Source organism: Abramis brama (assembly GCF_963993115.1).
Source record: "Abramis brama genome assembly, chromosome: 10".
In the NCBI taxonomy this organism is placed as follows: domain Eukaryota; kingdom Metazoa; phylum Chordata; class Actinopteri; order Cypriniformes; family Leuciscidae; genus Abramis; species Abramis brama.
In genome coordinates this window covers 30,347,283-30,368,804 of record NC_139972.1, presented here as the reverse complement: position 1 = coordinate 30,368,804, position 21,522 = coordinate 30,347,283, and positions in this window count along the sequence as shown.

Below are 21,522 nucleotides of genomic sequence, written 5' to 3'. Positions count from 1 at the left end.
ATACAGTGATACATTTTTGAGGATTAGAATAGAAAGTTCAAAAGAACAGAATTTATTTGAAATGGAAATCTTTTGTAAAATTGTCTTTTTTTTTTTTCAGTATTTGTTTCTGAATGACCATAAGACTTTATTTTAATGATTTACTAGTTCAGTTGCATTATACTTTATATGTTTGAAACTTCACTAAAGTGACTCTTTTCTTATTTTTTTGTAGCATTTAACTAAATATTCCCTTGTCGCTAGTTCCTTTTTGTGTAATGTCCAAGACTTTCAAGACCAATGGGCAATGGAATTTGCATCACGTGACCAACCGTCGTCTTGTATGCTAATGATCATTGATATAACCCCTCCTTTGCCCTGACCTTTGTCCAGTAGTGTATCCCAAATATTGACAAGCAGTCTCATGAATTTGTCTTTGTTTTAAAAGCAAATGAGCAGTTTTGTACAGACTCGTATCTCAAGACATTTATCTCTTTCATTTTTTACTCTTATAGAAAGAGTGGCCCTCGAGCACAAATCACCCACCATTTTTCACATGTCGTCCCCATCTGTCTTTTTAGAGCTTCTTATTGTTGGCGTGTAAATCAAAAGCGGCGCCAATTTAAGAAGTACGACCACAGTCATTCTTCTTACACAATGCCAGAACAAACATGAAATATACTGTCTGTTTTTATAGATCTTTGGAAGCACAGAGAAAATCCTCAGTGAACCGTTCCTCATTTCACCGTTGGGTGATCAGCCGTGATGTGAAACATTACAGTTTTTCATTGATTAGTTATTGATTATGATCCTCTGCCTGAAAAATTAAACTGAGTGCAGCGCTGCAGATGCTAAAATTCTTTTAAATCCTGGATTAGTCTGAGCCTGTGTGTTATATGAGTTGGCTTTTGATATTACCCAGAGGATATTGACAACCCACTTACAGCTGCAAATAATCGACCATTGAGCACCCAAACAATGCTAAGCGTAGCCCATTATTAGAAAAATACAAGCGTTCAGCCTCAGACGTGAATTCACCCTACACAATTCCCCAACAATAGTTCTCTATCCTCTTACTATCCATACTGGATTAATGTCGCATTCAGGAAAAGGCTACAGAGTGATCTGTTCAGTTTCAATCCTAACAATGTAAGGCTCCAATCTCGGCACTCTGCATTGACCCTCTGTCTGCTTTCCGGCAGGAGAAGGGCTTAGACTTCAGAAATTAAAGCTGTGGAGGGGGCGGCACGGGTGCAGACGGGATTAGGCTGGAAGTCTTCAAAGACTTCCACTTCCAAGATTCTGCAAAATTCTGGTTCATCTAAAGAGTCCTTTAATTCTCTTTTTCTCTCAAGTCTACTGTCCTACAGTTGGCGTGAGCTGTGCGCTAGCTACTGTAGACTGTCAACTTGGATCGAAGTTGGGTTGGGGATTGATACCAACATTTTGGCCTCTGGTTCTTTGGTAAGGATACAAAAATCTGTAGCTTAGGCAACAAATAAACAGTATCAGTCATTTGCTATACATCTTTAATAGTATTTTAAAGTTTTAAAATGTGCGGTTATTTAATTATTACAGTTTTTCTTTGGCACATTTTTCCAAAAACTTAACTTGACTCTTTCCCCACCAGACGTTTTTAAAAAGGTTTTGATCGTTTTCACAAAACCTTCATGGCCTCCAGAATATTTTGTTGTATGAATATCTGAACATGCAAAGAAAGAACAGAGCTTCTGCTTTTAAAAAACAACAACAACAAAAACATGTTATTCTAGCTTCGTACATTCTTTTCTATGAACACTTGAATTTTAAACATATTACATTTTTTCCCCAAAGACTACAAAGTGTCTAAGCAAGCTTCTGTCACTTTTTTCCTGCTTCTTCTTCACTTTTTTGGATCCAAAGATTCTGTACTCTTTCAGAAGATGCTTAATAGCGCCCTCTACTGTATAACAATGAGAACATGGATGCCTGTAGAGATGCACCGATGTATAGGCCAATAATGGGTATCGGCCGATAAAAGCTTTTTCACTATCGTCCATCAGCCGATTGTTTAAAAACAGCCAATGATCATGGCCGATTATATCCTGTCAATCAAATTCTCTTGTGTTGAATTTAGGGCAAGTTAATGGGACAATAACGCATTAACAGTTAGAAAAGCAGGCTCTATTTTACCTCAGGAAAGTTATCCGATGTTCACAGTTTGTAAGTTAGCAATAAAAAAAAAAAGCTCCACTAGAGAGGTGCTTATTTACTGTTAATTATATATATGTTTGAATAAATTTGCCATGAAGACAAGCGCTTATGATAACTAGTGTAAACATTTCAGTTTTTATTTGAGTGTATCTATTATGTCTGAAAATAAATAGCAGTTGAATATAATTGTCACAATTATGTTCGGTCTTGTCTGCACCTGTTCTTGTTATCCCTGATTAGTTAATCCTCCACCTGTGTCTAGTTAGTTCACTCGTTTATGTTCTGTTCAGTCCCTTGTCGGTTCTTGTTAATGTTGGTTGTGGCTGTGTCTGTCCTGTTTCAGTAAAGACTGTATTTACCCTCATCTTCGTCTTGTGCCTTGTACCAAATGATAGGGTTCTCTGTATAGTTTGCAGCATTATTTGGGAGAGATATTTTTCCATAAGAAAAAACAAACTACCAGAAAATTTGAGAAGGGTATAGCTGAGGGTGTGCTTTCCTCCCATTGACAGACAGGCACATGACACGCATGCATTTTCACAACTGTTTGTTGGTATGTCAGAACTCTTGAAGTAACTCATCCAAAACATGGTTTAATGATCTACAACAAAATAGGATGAACAGAGAGAAATGACATTAAAAGAGATAAACGTTGGTCAAAAACTTGCATTTGTTGACCACCAACCACAACTTTCTGACGCCATCTTTATTTTTTATCTCCACTGTCACAGAATGGAAAGCACTGGATTGTTGAGAATGCGTTGCAGCCCGGCGTTGCAAAGGCAGTGAAGGAAACATTTATGCTGCCTTCAAAAATCAGTCAGATGAAGGTATCTCAGGAGACAGGAAGTGAAGCTAACATTGGATTCGGACGTGCCTTTATGCCTTCATACCTTGGAATGTATCCTCTGAGTCTGAAGGCAACATTTATACGATTTCAGATGCAGTCATTGTGTCAGTAAGTTGGCAAAAAGTGTTTTTGTCATCGTGTGAGTCACACTGATGTTTAGATTATTTTTTGTTGTTGACCATGACAGCTTTCTATATACTATACAATAATGTCAGTTTTGTCTAGCTGAATGCTCTTGTGTATCACACTGAGCTTTTTAGATACAGATTTTAGTATAGGTAAATATTTACTGGGAAAAGTCAAAACTGTAGTACACAAAATAAAATGAGGTTTTTTATTTATACAGTACATTTATTTTTGTTGAAATGTGTAACATGTAAACTGAAAATTGTTTGTTAATTTTTACACAACCCTAACACCACCACCACACATTCGTACATATATTCTTTATCTTCATATCTATTGCTCTTCAACGACAGACAAGCAATTGTAAATTTTCTGTTTACATGTAAAACATGTCTACAAAAATAACCTGCTGTAGCTGCTACTGTTTGGGTTATGATGCTCCTCTATATGCCCACACGATGATGTTTAGTTGTGAAGAGTTAGACAATTTACTGAAAATCAACTCATCAGTTTTGATCAACAATCCATGTGCATTTATTGTGCAAAGACAATTGCATTTACTCTTTTGCACGCATGCGCCTCAACACATGCAATTTGCTTAAATTAATAATAAATTCAACTCTGATGTGAACAAGAAACTAACTGTTCAGAGATCTGAACTCTCTTATGAATATATATGTGACCCTGGACCACAAAACCAGTCACAAGTTGCACGGGTATATTTGTGGCAATAGCCAACAATACATTGAATGGGTCAAAATTATTATTATTATTTTCTTTTATGCCAAAAATCATTAGAATATAAAGTAAAGATCATGTTCCATGAAGATGTTTTGTAAATTATATAATATATTAAATATATAAAAAAATTATTTTTGTGAGTGGATGCAGCAAAATTGCGAACATAAATGGACAATTTTAAAGGCGATTTTCTCAATGTTCCGATTTTTTTTGCAGCCTCATTCCAGATTTTCAAATAGTTGTAACCTGGGCAAATGTTGTCCTATCCTAACAAACCACACATCAGTGGAAAGCTTCCGTTTAGTCAGCTTTCAGATGATGTATAAATATCAATTTAAAAAAATTGACCCTTGTTTTGTGGTCCAGGGTCACATATATAAATTCATAATAACAGTAATATATTAAATTATAGTATTATAGTAAAATATTGTTCTCTCTCTTATATAGTTAATAATCAAATGTTAATCATTTTAAATATTTTATATATATAAACCATAAATATCTCATACTTTCTTGCCAAAGATTTTTTCTACAGGTTAATTTCTTTGAATAACTCCAAATGTCCATTTCACACCCAACACTTTTAATTCTATTCATGAATTCATTTGTTGAATCAATAGCTGCCGTGAATCATTCGATTATTTGGATTGAAACGCTACAGTAAAGCAGCTACAGGCTGGTGTAAGCAGCTTGACAGCTTTATCCTGCACAATCAATTTTCTCTTTACCAGGCATAAGGAATATATGACTTCTCAATAATTCATTATGTTTTGCAGCTTGAAAGCAGGGGAGCAAATCTTCAGTCCAAGTATGTATACAGAACAAGATGTGTGACAGGCAATTAATATCAATTACAGTAAGCAAGGTCACTAGAATGAACAGTTAATGTGAAATAAACTCACTTCACACTTCAGTGAGACTCTAATGATAGAAGTGAACGAATACATGTGACCAGTGCGGTAACTGCTTAAAGGGATGGTTAAACCAAAAAATGATAGGGGACCTATTATGTTTTTTTTTTAATGGTTTTACCTTTTCTCTAGTGTGTAATATAGCCGTTTTTGCTTCTAAACATTCTACAAATATACGAAGTCCATGCCAAAGAGAGTGAAACTCTCCAACAGAAAACACCTGCCTTAAATGCTTGTTTGTAGTCCTGCAGTGCCATTATTTCCATAACGTAACTATACATCACCATGTAACACATAATACCCGCCTGCTGGCTACTTTGGCCCGCCTTCAAACAAAAGTAATTGTAAGGCCAGGAAGAGTTTATCACTATGAAGAAAACATGGGTCAATTTGCGTCAAATCTTTCTTACCCTATACACTACTGTTGACAGTCCAGTGTCTTCCGTAATTTTGTTTAACCCAACCAGGCGTCAGTGGGCGGAGTTTTTAACCCAACCAGGCGTCAGTGGGCGGAGTTTTTAACCCAACCAGGCGTCAGTGGGCGGAGTTTTTAACCCAACCAGGCGTCAGTGGGCGGAGTTTTTAACCCAACCAGGCGTCAGTGGGCGAAGTCTCTGCCAACAAGGCAGGCTATTTGCACTTAGTGTAAGTAGACTCTCCGTAAAATTTATTTTGTTTTAAGAACACAACTTTTTGTTGTGTTCTCACCATTTTTCTAACGACTGCTTCCTGGAACCATGCATTTCGATGAAGTGATGTAGAGAAATGACACAGTTATAACATCACATCTCAAACTTAGATGGCAAATCTGAAGCCATAGTTACCCTAGTGAAAAAAAAAACTATACCAAATTGTGTTTAAATACATTTACTTTATACTAAATATACCACAAATCCATTCATATATTTACCAACATATCGCTTGACACTTACTGATATAAATATTATAATTAAATGTTATTTGGAGTACTTCAGCCTTGAACTTTTTTGCACAATGAACATTTCTTAATTTTAACACATTTTAATGTGTTTTAATGTCACTATTAGTAAGGATATAATGATCTCTGTATAATATCTATGCAATATATTTAAAGTGTACCTAAATTATACTTGCTATAGTTCCACTATAGCCCAATCAAATATACTTAAGTATATCTTAAGTTGGACCTCAGCACTATTTCCGGATAACTAAAGTGCATTAAGTACAAAATTAGTTGTTCCAATTTAGCAGACTTTACATATATCAGTTTAGTATATCAAAAGTACAATTGCAGGGTATTTATATTAAGTACATAAATATGTAAATGTATTTGTAGTATATAATAAATGTATTTCAAATATATTTTGGTATATTTATTTTTCACTAGGGTAGCGTAGTTATAGTAGTGTTTACTGATATCCGCCAGTTAGTAAGGAGCGGTACATTTCCGACATACGCTCTATGCGCTAGACCAATCAAAACAGACCTGGGCCTGGCCGGCTGACCAATCAGAGCAGACTGTGCTTTTCTGAAACCAAACCTAAACTAAATCAAAGCATTCAGAGAGAGGGTGATAACAGGTGCTGTGACAATGCAAATTATAAGAAAAAGAATTTGTTTTATGAACATTAAATCACGTAAACTTAGACCCCCTTAAACAAAATTATAAACCTGCAAATGAGCATAATAGGGACCATTTTAAAGTCTCTCATCATTTACTCACTTATGTTGTTTGAAAACCGGTGGCCCTTGAGAACAAATTGAGATTAGTATAACCTCAGAAGACTTATATAGCCTAAAAACCTTATGGACTACTTTTATGACTTCTTAATGGTGTCTTTTTTGTCATTCAGGAGCTTGAAAGAAGGAGTCCCTGTTCACTTTCTAATACATTGTTTTCCACAGAAAAGGGTGATATGGTTTCCAGAACAACAAAGGTGTGAGTAAATACTCAGAGATTTCATTTTTGAGTTCAATTATAAATAAACAATGTGAAACTGAAAATCTTATGAATGAAAGCTCATTTAAAATATGCAGCCAGAAAAAAAACAAAAAAAAACAACTTTTATTAGTTTCTTGGGGATTGTGTTTTTATCATTCAGCACAATGGTTCTCAACTAGTGGGTCATGACCCAAAAATGGGTCACAGGTCTGTTATGAAAGAGTTGTGGAGGTGGGTGAAAAAAACAGTGCTAAATACAACTATCGACTTAGTGAAAATGTTCGACTTGGTAGATGCAAACAGGGCTTAAAAATTAACTTTTTTCTTTAACTTCTACCAACAAAGGATAAAGGTTTGGTTGAGTAACATGATGCTGTTAGACCCTGCTGGTAGATACTGTAACTACACCATTCTTCAAGTTAATTAGGCACAGGACCATATCTGACCATGATTGGCAGGAGTGGGGGTTCTCCTTGGTTCTCCTCTGAGGTCCTGGGGTTGGGTGGTTTTAAATTATGGAGTTACGACGCTGTCTCCACACATTGGTGCCCCCTCAGCTGAGGACACCTATTTAGGCAACCGCTTAGTTTGCCAATGCCTAAAAAGGCCTAGGTTTGCCTAGTCACATGGCATTCACAGCTCAGGTGAAAAACAACTCAAACAACCAAATCAACTCCTCCTTTCCATTGAAATGTTAAAGCATGCCATGGAGATTCTTAAGTTATTTAAGTTGTGCTTATGGTGCCTTCAAGGGAACCTGGGAAACAAGCATTTATGCTGCCTTCACGTGATGTCGGAATTAGCGTAAATACGAGTTTCCTAGTTAAAAATTGGTCTCATGTCGTATTTGCCACTGGGAAGCTCAGGGATAATTTTGATACTCAAGTTCCCGAGATGGGTGGGCCACAACTGCCGTTTAATTGGCAGTTGTTTTGTTTGTTTTTGAGCTGGGCAGCAAAAACCAAGAGGTTTTTTTTATTTAACTGAAATAATCTAATGTCCCCAAATTTTTTCACACGTGGACTCCACCCTCTCAGGGACAGTAAACAGTAAATGAATTTGCTTTGTGCACCTCGTTTGATAAGCACGTACAATAGAAGGGCAGTGGAGTGGACCGTGCAGTGTTATGTAATCAATATCATTGGTCATTTGGAACTAAAGGGGCTGCCAAGCTGCTGACTGAAGCACTGTTTACACGTTTCCTTCCCCCCCTTCCTGAGGATGCCGCCAACAGAGAAGAAAGAGACGACGGAGCAAATAAAGAACTAATCTTTGTGGGCCAATGGCGCGGTTTAATCTGAGCCGGTCCGAGTTGATTGAGGATGCTTGCAAAAGCACCTAAACCCATGACCCATGTCACAGCCCGCCAAGGTCAAGGCAAAGTCGCTTATCTCTGTAAATCAAAACTGTCGGCGTGAACAATGGGGGACAATTTCAATTAAAGTGTGTTCGGGGACCACAGAAACACTGAGGAACAAACTAAACGACTTTGCGCTCAAAGTATTACAGTTCAGGAAGCCAGGCGAGGCCAATTAATGAGTTAAGCAAGGTTTTCATTCACAAATGTGGCACTGTGAGAACTTTGTCTAACTGATTATTGTCTATTTTGATATTTACGTTTCATTAGAAATGTTTTGTGCACATATACATTTGGTGTAAGATTTAGTTTGAAACAATTTTCACTCAGACATTGCTAAATTTCACAAACAGGTACAAAAATGGCAAATAACACATTGACTGAAATAGTATTTTCTTGTAAACCTACTCCAATAATCTTTTTATTTATTTAACTTGTGTAGATTTAAAATGGCAAAATCATATTTACCAGGCCATATTTTCTTCTTCTCATAGTTTCAGTTTCCACCACACATATCCAAATGCCGACTCCAGGATCGCATCTTAGCATCATAGCGGTGAGTTTTTTTCAGAAAATGTAAAAAATATAGTTTAATTATCAGCTGTCTCTGTAACCTGTCAGATTTGTGCTTTTTGAAACTAGCAGTTTTTTACAACTAGCATGTTATACTGGTAAAATTAACATTAATTTTGATATTTTGAGCCGGAAAGCATTTCTTCCGTTCAAATGAATGTTATTTGGCTCGGAGGTTTCAAACCTTTGTTGTTTGTTCAAAGGTTCCGCCTCAGGCGGAGTGATGCGCTCCAGTCTACTGGAGGGGAACGTCAGCGTTTTCGCACTTATCTTTTAATCACGTTTGCCTAAAACCTAATTGGAAAAATAATAGGGCCTCAATTTATTTAATGCAGATCTCAGCATAACTCAAGACGTGCGGAGGTAACAATCTGTATTTGACCCATATCGCGGAACTGATTCAAATGAGAATTTTATGCTAATTAGAATAAAAATAGAACTGGTTCCAAATGATCAAATGCTAAAATAAATAAAAATACGTTAATTTTAAGTATAGTATAGTGCTTGAAAACAACAAGGTAGTCAGATACCTGTTGTGTGACTTTACGGAAATATTTTGATGGTGTTTAAAACCACATCACCATCTGTTTCTCAAGATTTTTGTTAAGAATTGTTTTGATCTAAACGGTAAGTGAGTGTAATTAATTCAGATGGTTTCTTTGCAAATGCCTCATGCATGCCGTGAATTATTTCAGAATTGAGTTCCGTTGAATGCCTGCCAGGAGACGGATAGAAAGGACAAATTGAAAGCTCAAAGAAACACAATCATTACAGTATTTGCATGTGATATTCCTCAAACATTCCGGTTTGGGTTTATTCTAAACAACTCTAAGTATTAAAGGGATGGTTCGGAGTAATTTCAACCTAGGGTCCTTTGCACCATGACCTCGAGCCAAACACCCCCCAGTGTCGCTTTTTTCCCCTTGGTTGAACATTATTAAAGTTAGAGCTTATTTAGAGATATCAGCCGAATGGCTTAGTGCAGGCGCTAATGGATCCTATGATGTATCTCGTAAATTACCCCACTAATAATGCCTGGAATGGTACCAAACTTCTACAGTAGTACAAATAGGTTCTGTACTCATAAAACGAGGCATTGAAAAGTTTGTTAGTACATCAGGAGTTTATTTAAATAACACTTGCCTGATGGCTCATGCCACTGCTAACCCGGACATCGAGGTCAATTCCGTGATTTGGGAAAAGCCTGTAACTTTAATGGTCTAACTTTAATAATGTTCGACCAAGGGAAAAAAAGCTTCTGGGGGGTGTTTGGCTCAAGGTCATGGTGCAAAGGACACTAGGTTGAAATTACTCCAAACCATCCCTTTAAAATTCGAAAATGTGGTGCACAAGACCTATATGGGCTACTTTTATGATGCTTTTATGACCTTTTTGGATCTTAACAAACCTGTAAGTTTCCATTTTTCTGAGGGAGAAATGAAAAAAAACAAAAAAACAATGGCATTACATGTTGATGAATATAATATTTTTTTTTTTTTCATTTATCCCTCAGAAAAATGGAAACATACAGGTTTGGAACGACATGAGGGTAATTAATGACAGAATTTTCATTGTTATATTTATTTGATAGAATGTTCAGCATTCAAAATGTATCACAAAGCCTTAAACCTCAGCTTAGGTAAAACCGTAACATCATTCCTTTGGTAATGGTATAGGTATTTCCTTCAGGAATTACAAATCTAGTTTATTTTATGCAGATGTGTTATTAAATGACATTTCTGCCTCTTAAAAATGTTGAACATTTTCAGAGCAATTGGAACATTCAACAGCGATGAAATGTGTATTAGTTCAGTATTTTTAAATTTACCCACTTTTCCCCCTTATGTTCTCTCTTTCTCTTGCGGTCAGAAACGCAGACTCTGCAGTGTCAACTATACCTCTGAACCTCAGTCGACGAGAGCAGCGAATGGGCCATGGGACAAAGGATTAAAAGACTCTTCCTGACAAGAGGAACTCTCACGCAGGCCGGCAAATGATGTGTCATTCGTAGCCTCGGGCAGCTGATCGTTTGTGGTTTGGGTGATTGAAGAGGAAAGACACGAACTAACAACTGATCTGAAATCCATCAGTAGTTCAGACCGCACTGAGATCTTTTCCAAAGTTTAGATGGATCTCAATGGTGAAGTTTTTCGACCTTCACATGACTGATGAGAGCTGCGTAATGCTGCAGCAAGTCTAGACTTAAACTAAAAGAACATTTGAGTCCTTAGCAAAGCAGATTCAAAATGGCAATATCTGTGCAATTAATAATTCACCCAAAGATTACAATTCCAAAACTGAATTTTCTTTTCTCATTTAACAAAAAAGTGATGGTTAGTAGAATAACCAAACTGCTTTTTTTCTGTGTAACAGAAGTGAATGGCTACTAGGGTAATCTAACTTTAAAAATGCCAAAAAGAATTAGTCCATATGACTCATGTGCTATTTTCTGAAGCTATCTGATTTGTTAACCCTTAAACGCACACCTCGGGTCTTTAGTGACCCGGGACGTCATTCACTACCCTCCTCCAAATTTTAAAAAAAATTTGACATCAACCTTCTTAGTATTCCTCAATCAATTCATTATAAACAATATAACAAGGAAAAATAATACAATTACGAAAGAGTGCCTGTTTTCACATTCATTTTTGATGATTTAAGTGATGATTTAAAAAATTGTATAGGTCACTAACAACCCGAGGTGTGTAACAGTGCAAGAGTATTTTTCCGCACAACAATAATTGAATCTTTGATGACTGAATAAGTGCAATTCACCTTTATTCCACAAGCTAGCAATGCCTGATACACAATGATGAAGTGACGTTTCACTCATAATTACCGCAGGCTGAAAACTGTAGAGCAAGTACTGAATGCAATCAAATATTAGTGTCACTGTCACTTGATGGTGGATCTGATGAAGAAGCTGTCAGCGATGAAAATATTGATTTAGAAGATGTTGAAAATTATAGTTTTGAGAACATGTCTGAGATGGCGAATATGAGCCAGATGCTGAATGTACTGGGAAATGAACTTTGACGAGGACAGTGATGATGGTATAAAACATCTGCTCGAACTGAACCCATCCAAGCTCCAAAATGTAACAAAATATGCTTTATTTTATTTTATTACTCTAATATCAGGAGAGTTTTATATTATCGCGTCAGGTAGAGATCCATCAGTGTTAGATATAGATCCGGGTCACTAAAGACCAGAATATGTAATAATGATTGGCGAAACATTCTTGCAACAAGGGTTAATCATAATTTTGAAAATCTTCCATTCTCCTATTGCTTCCATTTCACATTTCACTTCAATTTGTCACTTTGACAATGCAATGCTATACAATTTCCAGTCTGTTTATTTTGCTAAAATATCACAATTTATTTACAAGACAATTTCTGTGAATTTCAAGCTTATTATACAAATAAACAACCATATTGAATAGACACATCCAGAAGGCCAGTCGTACTATATGAAATCAATGTTGCAACACAATAAATGCACTGTGGTGACTAATCGCTTTGATTTGTATTTGGTTAACAGGTTTTCTTAGCCAATGGGGACAGATGTCTTAATTGGAGAGGATATGGAATTGTTCAGCTGATGTGAAGGGCCTCTTCCTCTCCGGTTTGCCTGCAGGGTTCTAGATGATTTAATTCATTTGCAAGTTGGCTGCTGCATTCACGCTGTCCTCCTGTGATGTTTCATTATGTTCTCAAACAGAAGAGCTCTTTGGTATGGAAATAACTTTTCAAATGGGAAAAATCTCTTTCTTTCTGCCTCAAACACACACTATACATGCAAATGAAACATGAAACCAAAAAAAAAGCGATTTTTTTGTTATATTTTTGGAGAAGCTTTGGGAAGCCATGCTTAGGTGAAAGTAAGACAGGAGATTTTCTCAAAGCTGCAACTGTGAAGGATTTTCCCAAGAAAACTAATTAAAGGTGGTAGCGGGTTGCCAAGACTCATCTGACCTACAGTTTGAAGACAGAACCCACAATAATACAAACAAAATAATCAATATTCAGGAAGTTTTCGCAGTGTAAACCTTACATGCTGTTATACATGAGCACAACACTACGTTGTATGGAAGGTATTTCTAAAAATCTTGAATAAATTATTCAAATGCAATGAACAAAATGAAAATCAAAGCAGTATTGAAAAGTGCCAGCATTAAATTGCATTTTATTTATTTATTTTTGCCGTTCACAATGTGTGAAAATTTAAATGAAAATCAAATGATTTAATTATATTTAACATTTTTGGCACTTCCTTTGTGGACAGTTCAATAATGAAATGGCTTATCTGGTTTTCTTTTTCAGATTATCATTGCTTATTTTATTTACAACAGGCAGAAAATGACTTGGATTTATTGTTTTTCATCACATAAAGCTATGACTCGCTGCAATATAGCACATGAGTCATATAAACTACTTACAGTGTTTTTTGTCAACATTTTTGTCAACATCCTACATCATCGTTTGCTTTCATTGCCAGAACATTCTGGCTTGAATCTGTTGTCTTCTTCTGCAAAAGAAAGAGAAAACGTGTTTGGAACCACATGAGGGTGAGTAAATAATGATGGAATTTATTAACTAATCCATTTGCATAGTGCACTATAAAAAAAATTCTGCTTTAAATTTTTAAGTACAATCAACTTGGCTATTGAAGTAATTTCAATTTAAATTACATTAAACTGACTTAAAAAGTTAAGTTAAATCTTGTAAAACTTACAAATAAAAGTTAAATTATTTTGATGAGTTAAAGTAATATAAAAATATATGTTGTAACTTATCGGTCACGGTCATATCGTTTTTTTTACAGAGTGCACGGTGATTGGATTACACAGAAATTGCAGTGTGCGATGTCATAATGTGTCCTGAAGTCATCACTGGTTCGAAGATCTATAACACTTCCTGTCAACATCTTTTTGATCTGTAAGTTATCCGCAAATGTCTTTGTTGTATGAAATAATTCCCCATTAGATGAATGAAGATGAAACGGTGCCGTTTATCATCACGGTTCTTTCTCAGCATGCCTCCAAATCTCACACTTTCAACGGCGTACGTTACAGACAGAGCCCATCTGCTGAGGTCAAACCAAAAGTCACAGCGCAGGAAGCTGATGAGAGAATAAATTTGTCCCAGTGGGAAAAAACAGAGAGTGTGTGTGCGTGCATGAGTATATACGGACCCTGAGGTGGGAATGCAGGTATACAATACTGCTGAGAGGCGAGACGCCCAGGAGTGAGCGAGCTCCACGGCAGTCTTATTGATGCTGTTGCCACAGAAACCAGGGTCGAAGGGCTCAAATGCACACAACACACACACACACACACAAAAGCACATCTATGTTCACCTGCACACACACACAAACACACAGTCATTGTTATTCTCAGGCATTCTCGATCGTCTGTAAAAGGGTTAGTGCTTTTAAACAAGAAGCAGGTTTTTTGAAGAATCCATTTAGATTATAAAAGAAAAACTCCCATGCTTGCAACAAAGACGGTCAAAAGTGACCTGAAATGAGGGGTCAGCTTTTTGTGCCCGGCGAATACGTTTATAGCACTCACGATTGTGAGACAGACAATCACTCCCCGCAGTCTAAAACAGAGGGTTGTATGTAGCGGCGGGCGAAACATGAAAGTCCTGGTGGAGAGCTCTCTAAGACTCATCCCGCCTGAAGCTAAAACCTGTCTCAGATACTACAGCTTTGAGTCCCCCATGAGCCCCTTTTCATGTTGGTGCAGCTAAGAGCCTCATAACCCACAGAAGAAAGCATTAAGCTTCCAGCGCGAGAGCCGAGAGGGGCTGGGAAAGAAACACCTTATCAATCACGTCGCCGTTGTACCGGCTCTGTGGATGTAACACTTTATAAGTGCTTTAAAAACTTCACCGTTCGTCCAGAAACTAGAGTCGCTGCCAGACGCTCTTGAGATGCCTGGAAGCTTTGTTATTGTTTGGTGTTGTATTGGGCACTTTTGTTTCGCAATGTTCTTGATCTCCTAGTGCCCGCAAACTGAAAAACTGAAAAATAAAATTATTTGAATTTTATAGTGACACGTTTGCCTTTTGACATTGGAGTGAAAATGTAATGTCAAATCATTATGTTCACAATGCATGAAAATTTAAATGAAAATCAGTTGATTTCCTTTTATTTTTAATTTTAACTTTTCAATAATAAAATAATCAGATTCTCACTTTTAGCATTAATTATTTGATTTATAATTGGCAGAAATGACAATTTTTCTTAATCTCCAGGTTCACATGAGGGCTGCTCCTTCTCTAGCCAATTTTAAATGAATCTTAGCTTTGCATTTCAGCTTTTTGACAAAGTTTGAAATGAAATCTTCTTTTTTTTACTTTAAATAATTTGATTGTTGTTGTTTTTTCTTTACTTTTCTGTTTCTGTGGGTAAATGTGGTTGAATAAATTTTGACGTTTGACCACAGGTTTAAAGCCAAAATAAACCAACTAAATATTATAAAAAGAAGTAATACAATAAAGTATAAATTGAAATAAATACTGAAGAAATAATAAAATAATAATAAAAATACTAAACCTGAGGGTCTGGGGCAAAAAGTATTTGATTAGTCACCTAGAAATTGGGCAGAATCTTACAACCCCAATCAATCAATCAATCAATCAATCAATCAATCAATCAATCAAAAGCAAATCGTAGTGGTCTCAGATTTTGGATGCCACTCCTTGTACTTTGCTGATGATGGGAAAGTACATACTTTTGAGTAAATATGCATTGTTGTGTATTTGAACATACTAACATAAAATAGCATCTTCTTTTGTATTAACCAGAAGAAAGTAAGTCATACAGGTTTGGAGTGACACAGACTTTAAAAAAATATGGATGTAGTGTCCGTGATGTCACCCATAGGTTTCTGAAGAGCATTTTCGAAGTCCAAAGTAGGCGGAGCTGGCCGTCGCCATCTTGGCAGCGCGACACCGTATGTCACTCCCGGTGCGCTAATCCACCCGTCTCTCCAGTGGCCACGTCCTTAATTATGCACAACTTTAAAGGCACACTGTGAAACTTTTCAACCTTCATAATATATTTCCAAGACCCTTGTGATGGTACATCGACTTACAATAGGTTGAATGACACGTCTGCCATAGCCTGACGGGGTCTGTATCGCTTTTACTGGCACTATGTAACTTCGGGGTTCGGGTAGTAACCAGAGCACAAAAAGAACTACAAAATTCGACTGCTTTACGGCATACGTCACTTCCCCCACCACTTTGTCAAATTTGGACGTGAGAGGCCAACTAGCGTTTGTTTTCGGCTTTCGTGCGTATGTTTTTGTCATGGGGCTGTTTACACCTGGCCACTTCATGCGTTTTCTCAAATGGGATAGCTATCCGATCGTGAACGTAACGCATTCAAGACGGATTTGAATCCGATCGCTCAAACCACTTCAGGAGGAGGTCTGTGCCGCATTCCAGACGAAACTGGACAAGTGTAAATGCATCTGGTTGTTGAAACCACATGTAAATTGTACTCCTCTCAAAAATGCTAAAAATAAAAACGTGTGAGAGCGTGTTATAGGCTATATGTTATTGCCAGATATGACGACGCTACTGGAACACGCATCACCGCAGATGAGCAACTGAGCATAGGCTATTCATCAAGAGAACATGCAAACTATCGCAAATCAAAGTGAAAGTAAGTCGCAGACGCTTAACACACAATCATCATCATTAAAAGTAAAGAAATGAAATGATCTTACCAGGGCTGTTGCCGCTCTCTCTTATTGCGGTCTTTGATTTTGAAATTTTAGCTGCTGATCAATAAAATGCAGCTCATATCTGTTGCTTTCGGTGACGTGCACTCCATTAAATCTGCATACAGCGCGGGAATTGAAGATCGGATTTAAATCCGTTTCGCAAAAACACATTTATGTGACCAGGTGTAAATGGAATTGTTTTGATAAATCAGATCTGAGAAAACGCATGAAGTGGCCAGTAAATAAATCTCTTATTTGTAAACTTGTTTGCATTCTATGTTGTATGTTGTTGCGCTTGCTTGTAGTATGTTTTTTTTATATGCTGTTCATTCATTTATTGCTGATAATTAGACCAGTCCAATAATTTCCACATATGTCTAGCTAGCTTTCGATTATCAGAGCTGTTTACAGACTAGCTAAAAAAAACACTCGTTTCTCTTACGTGTTTTTTTGCGTTATGTTTTATTGCCTAGCTTGCCTCACGAACTAGTTTGCCAGCTGAACTCAGGTGTTGTGAGGTGTATTTATCACGTAGTCCTGAGGGATATCAGACGACGCTGTTGACGTTGATTCTTGCGATTATCATGAGAACAGTTTTTAATATCTCACATAATTATCAGGACATAAATAAGCCTAACGTAGAGGTTGTAAATAGTGTAAACGAGTACAATTTGCAAACTATTATGATAAATTGCAATAATCATGTCTTCGGAGTCTATCTGTGCCTGTTCCATGCCCGATGCAGGTACCGGTGTACAGGGTGGGAGGTGGGGGGTGGAGGGGTATTTACGACAGTGCAAGTATTCCATAGCGACTCTAGGGGTCGCTGTTTGACAAAAACACAATTCCTTCACAGTAGGGCTGGGGTAAACGATTATTAATTAAACGATTAGTCGGGCGATTATTACTACTTCACAGTGTGCCTTTAAGGCTTAATAACATTTAAACGGATGAGTTCTAAAAAAATCACCCCCCCCTCACAGTTGTCATGAAGGGCAAAATTAGCTATATAGACCAAAACCACTTTTTGTACTAGGCTGTAAAAAAAAAATCTGCTGTAAAGTTGGGCATATTAAAGGGTAACTCTCGCCAAAATGCAACCTAGGCTCTTTTTGTTAATCTACCCGAGGCAAACTTTCGTTTAAAAGCATAATTAGAATGGAAACGCCACTTTTAAGTTTGACCGTATTTTTGTTTTAGGTTAAAATGCCTTGTGAATGGGAGTGAATGGAGCACTTTTATGATAGCATCAAAAATCACTATTTTTAAAACACTAAGGAGGCTCGATACAACATGAAACTTTGCTAGAAGTATCAACAGGGGCTCTACACATGAACTCGAGCATTGAGAACATTGTTTATGTACACAGAGTTTACTAAAAAGAAAGATTTTGAACAACTCACTGTAGCTGTGTCTGCCGGTATTTTGTCAGTCAAAAATAGTCGATTTCTGAATGCGAATGAACTGACTCTGAATTTTAGTATTGTTTCTTATATGAGCATCCTTTTTCAAATACAAGGTCAATATATGTGGTGTACCATATATGGGATTGACTCTCTTTTGCAGCCTGTCTCTAGTGGCCAGTCGATGAATTGCAGTTTAAGTCACTTCCGTTTTGGTTTCAAGAGAGAGACGGAAGGGTTGCTACTTGAAGTGACATGATAGTGAGGAAATGATGACAGAATTAAAAAAAATTGGGTGAACTATCATCCCTATAATATCTATATGTTTCTTATAACTCAAATATTTGTCACAAATGCCTCCTCATCTGTAGAGCAGGAGGTTGTGGGTAAAAGAACATGCATGGGCGTGCATGGAAATCCTTGGCATGCTATTTTCACCATACTATGATTTGGGATGCCTTATTTCAATCCTTTAAAGCTTGCAGGACGAATTGGGATGCAGCAAAGGTCTAGATATCATTTATTTCTTAATAATACACTAATAATGATTGTGAATGTGTTCTATTGTGTCCAGGTGAGGTCCTTTGGCCAGGTGGTGGGGATGCATATCTCATGCATATGAATGAGTCTATTTAAATGGGATGAATATTTTTACCACATCGTTTGATGGCGCGCGGCTTGGATTTATCGTGAGGGAATGCTGTTTCTTCACTTTGGGAGAAGCAAAACAACAACCGAAAAAACAATACCCGTGAAAAGATGCCAATCACAACGTCCAACAGGAGTTGTGCTAGACAAAAAGAAAGATTGGAGATGAGGTTGAGTGTATTCAGAAATGTGTTTTGTGTGCGTGACCCTTGAGCTCGCAGGTCTATTCGAGTCCGGCGTCGGCGTGAGGATAAAATTGGATCTTATTTGAATACGGCCACTGGGGAGCACAAGCCGACGTTTGCTCAGGTGTTCCATGAATGTAATTTAGTGTTTCAGAAAACATCCAACTGTGCAGAGGAGATGGCAGCCTCAGCTTAGCGTGATCGCGCAGAGGAATTGGCACACATCTAAATGACATGGATGTCTTGAATGATAAACAGGAAGCCAGCGTTGTATCACTGCAAAACTCTGCGGTTTGGCAGCTTGGATTTGGCAGAGCGAAATTCCAATATGTTTCTCATCTGTCTCATCTCATTTGAGGGGAGAGAGAAAAGGAGACAGGCCGAGAGAGGGAGAGATGAGGTGCAGGTGTTGAGGAATAAGATCTGAGATGAGATTCTCAAAGGTCACAACCTGTATATCAACTCCACTCGCAAATACATTGAGACACCAAGCTCACCCTCTCACCCCGGCTGCCCTTCTCTATCCGCTGGAATCCACCGCTGAGAGGAGGCGAAATGAGAACGGGAGAGAGAAAGAGAGTGAAATCAAGTGTGTATGTGGCAGCGTCTTCTGAAATGAGAAGGCAAAATCCCCTCTCTTTAGTCCAATGGAAATTAATTTTTCAGTTGATGTTTACACACTTTCTGAGTTTGAGGCACAGTGAGCATCAATTTACCTTGCACATGGGACTATCAGCCAGCAACCAATGCTATATTTATATTATAATTAATATTAAAATATTATTTATTAAAACCAATTCATGCAGTGTTTTAAAAACCCTTTTCAAAGAATTATTGCTCACACTCAACAGCTTACCACTGGTTTTTATTTCTATATTATTTATAGTCAACTTCTTTTTGGATCATTAGTCATCAAATCCTCTGTAAACACCGCAAGGAGAATGAAGGTCGTGGGTACGGAGGTGTAGCTTTAATTTAGCTGAGAGCTTGCTAAAATCACTCATAGTTTATTTTGATTAAAAAGTAACCAAAAGTGATTTTATATATATAAAATTCCTTTTATTTTTATTTATTTTTTACTTGAAGGTAAAAAGTCGTCTATAGATGTCATTTCATTCCATTAAAAGTATTTTTTATAATTAGTCAAAATGATTGTGTTGTGATGATGTCTCTTTCTCTCTTTCAGGTCTTTCTCTTTCTGGGGCCAATTCAATGCAATTTTCAGCTCATCATGATCGGAGCCACATCTTCATCAGAATCACCTTTATTGCCAAGTACCGTAGGTTTACATGTGCAAGAAATATCCATATTGTTCATCTTATAATTCAGAATAGTTCTCAACCCTGCTATGTGCAAAGGCTGACAAAACAAATAGCATCCGTCTGCCTCTGCTTTGCGTGTACATGCTAAGAGCTCATGTCAACATCAATACTACATGCATATATCATGAGTTGACATTTACACAGCATACGTGAGTGGGCAGAATCACCGGCGTTTCATGGCTGGGGGAATTATGAGGTGTCTGACTGCTTTGTACTGCTTATTATGACCTTTGGAGGCTGGGTTCAGACTGCCATTGCTCCAGACGACAGGTTTAGACCTGACCTTTAACCAACCACTGCCTCCCCAACACAAATATCAGCTGGAGCATCATCTATTTGTCGTCCACTGGTCTCCTGTAATCTGTTTTAAAGAATGTCCCAATGTTACTTTGGAGTATTTTACATTTATGCATTTGGCAGACACTTTGCTCCAGTGCGACATATGTTGCATTTAAGCTATACATTTTTATTAAATTAGTGCATTCCCTGGGAATCAAACCCATAAACCTGGCTTCACTATCACTATGTGCTACTGTTTAAACTACAGGAAGGCTATGGTTTTGGGTTTTTATTGTTCCTATCACATTGTAGTGTTGGTCTTCCAGATGCCCTCAAACAAACTTTTAGGCCAAAATGTAAGATTTCTGTATTTGAAGGGCATGTCCAATTTCCATTCATTTGGGTTACACAGTTTTAATATAAACTTACAAACTTAATGTGATGCATATTTGCCAGACATACATAAATGAAAATGTAGGATTTTTGTAGTAGAACTAATAAACTGTATGTGTTTTAAATACACAGTAGCAGGTTCGTTTACCATCAATAAATCCAGTTGGTTTCAGTCTTATAAATATTAATGAACTGAATATTACGTGTTCCACAGCTAGCCATATTTTAACCATGTTCATACTTTTCAACATAATAACTGTAATTGTTTTTGCAATGAACAGGTTTATGCTGATTCTAAGCATCTGAATAAATGCATTTTGAAAATATGATTATGTAAATAAAATTAAACAGATGCAAATTGTTAATAATACACAGGATTTTTGAGTGCAGAAATCTTAGCTGTTATATGTATGACTGATATATATCACATTAAGTTTACTAGGTTGTTTATGTTAAAACTGTAATTCAAATGGATGAAAAAAATTAAATGCAATTCAAATACATAGCCTAAATCTTAAAGGAACACGCCGACTTTTTGGGACTTTAGCTTATTCACCGTATCCCCCAGAGTTAGATAAGTCCATACATACCCTTTTCATCTCCGTGCGTGCTGTAACTCTGTCTGACGCACCCACCACTAGCCTAGCTTAGCACAAACACTGGAGGTAAATGGCTCCAGCTAGCATACCGCTCCCAATAAGTGACAAAATAACGCCAACTTTTTCCTATTTACATGTTGTGATTTGTATAGTCACAGCGTGTACAAATAACAAGGTCACATGAGACACAGCCATCTTCTAACCATAAACATACTGGGAACTATATTCTCAGAAGGCGAAGCACTGCTACTTGGGCTGAGTGATTTGCTCGCAGCACCTGAGAAGCCCCGTGGTGAGGAGC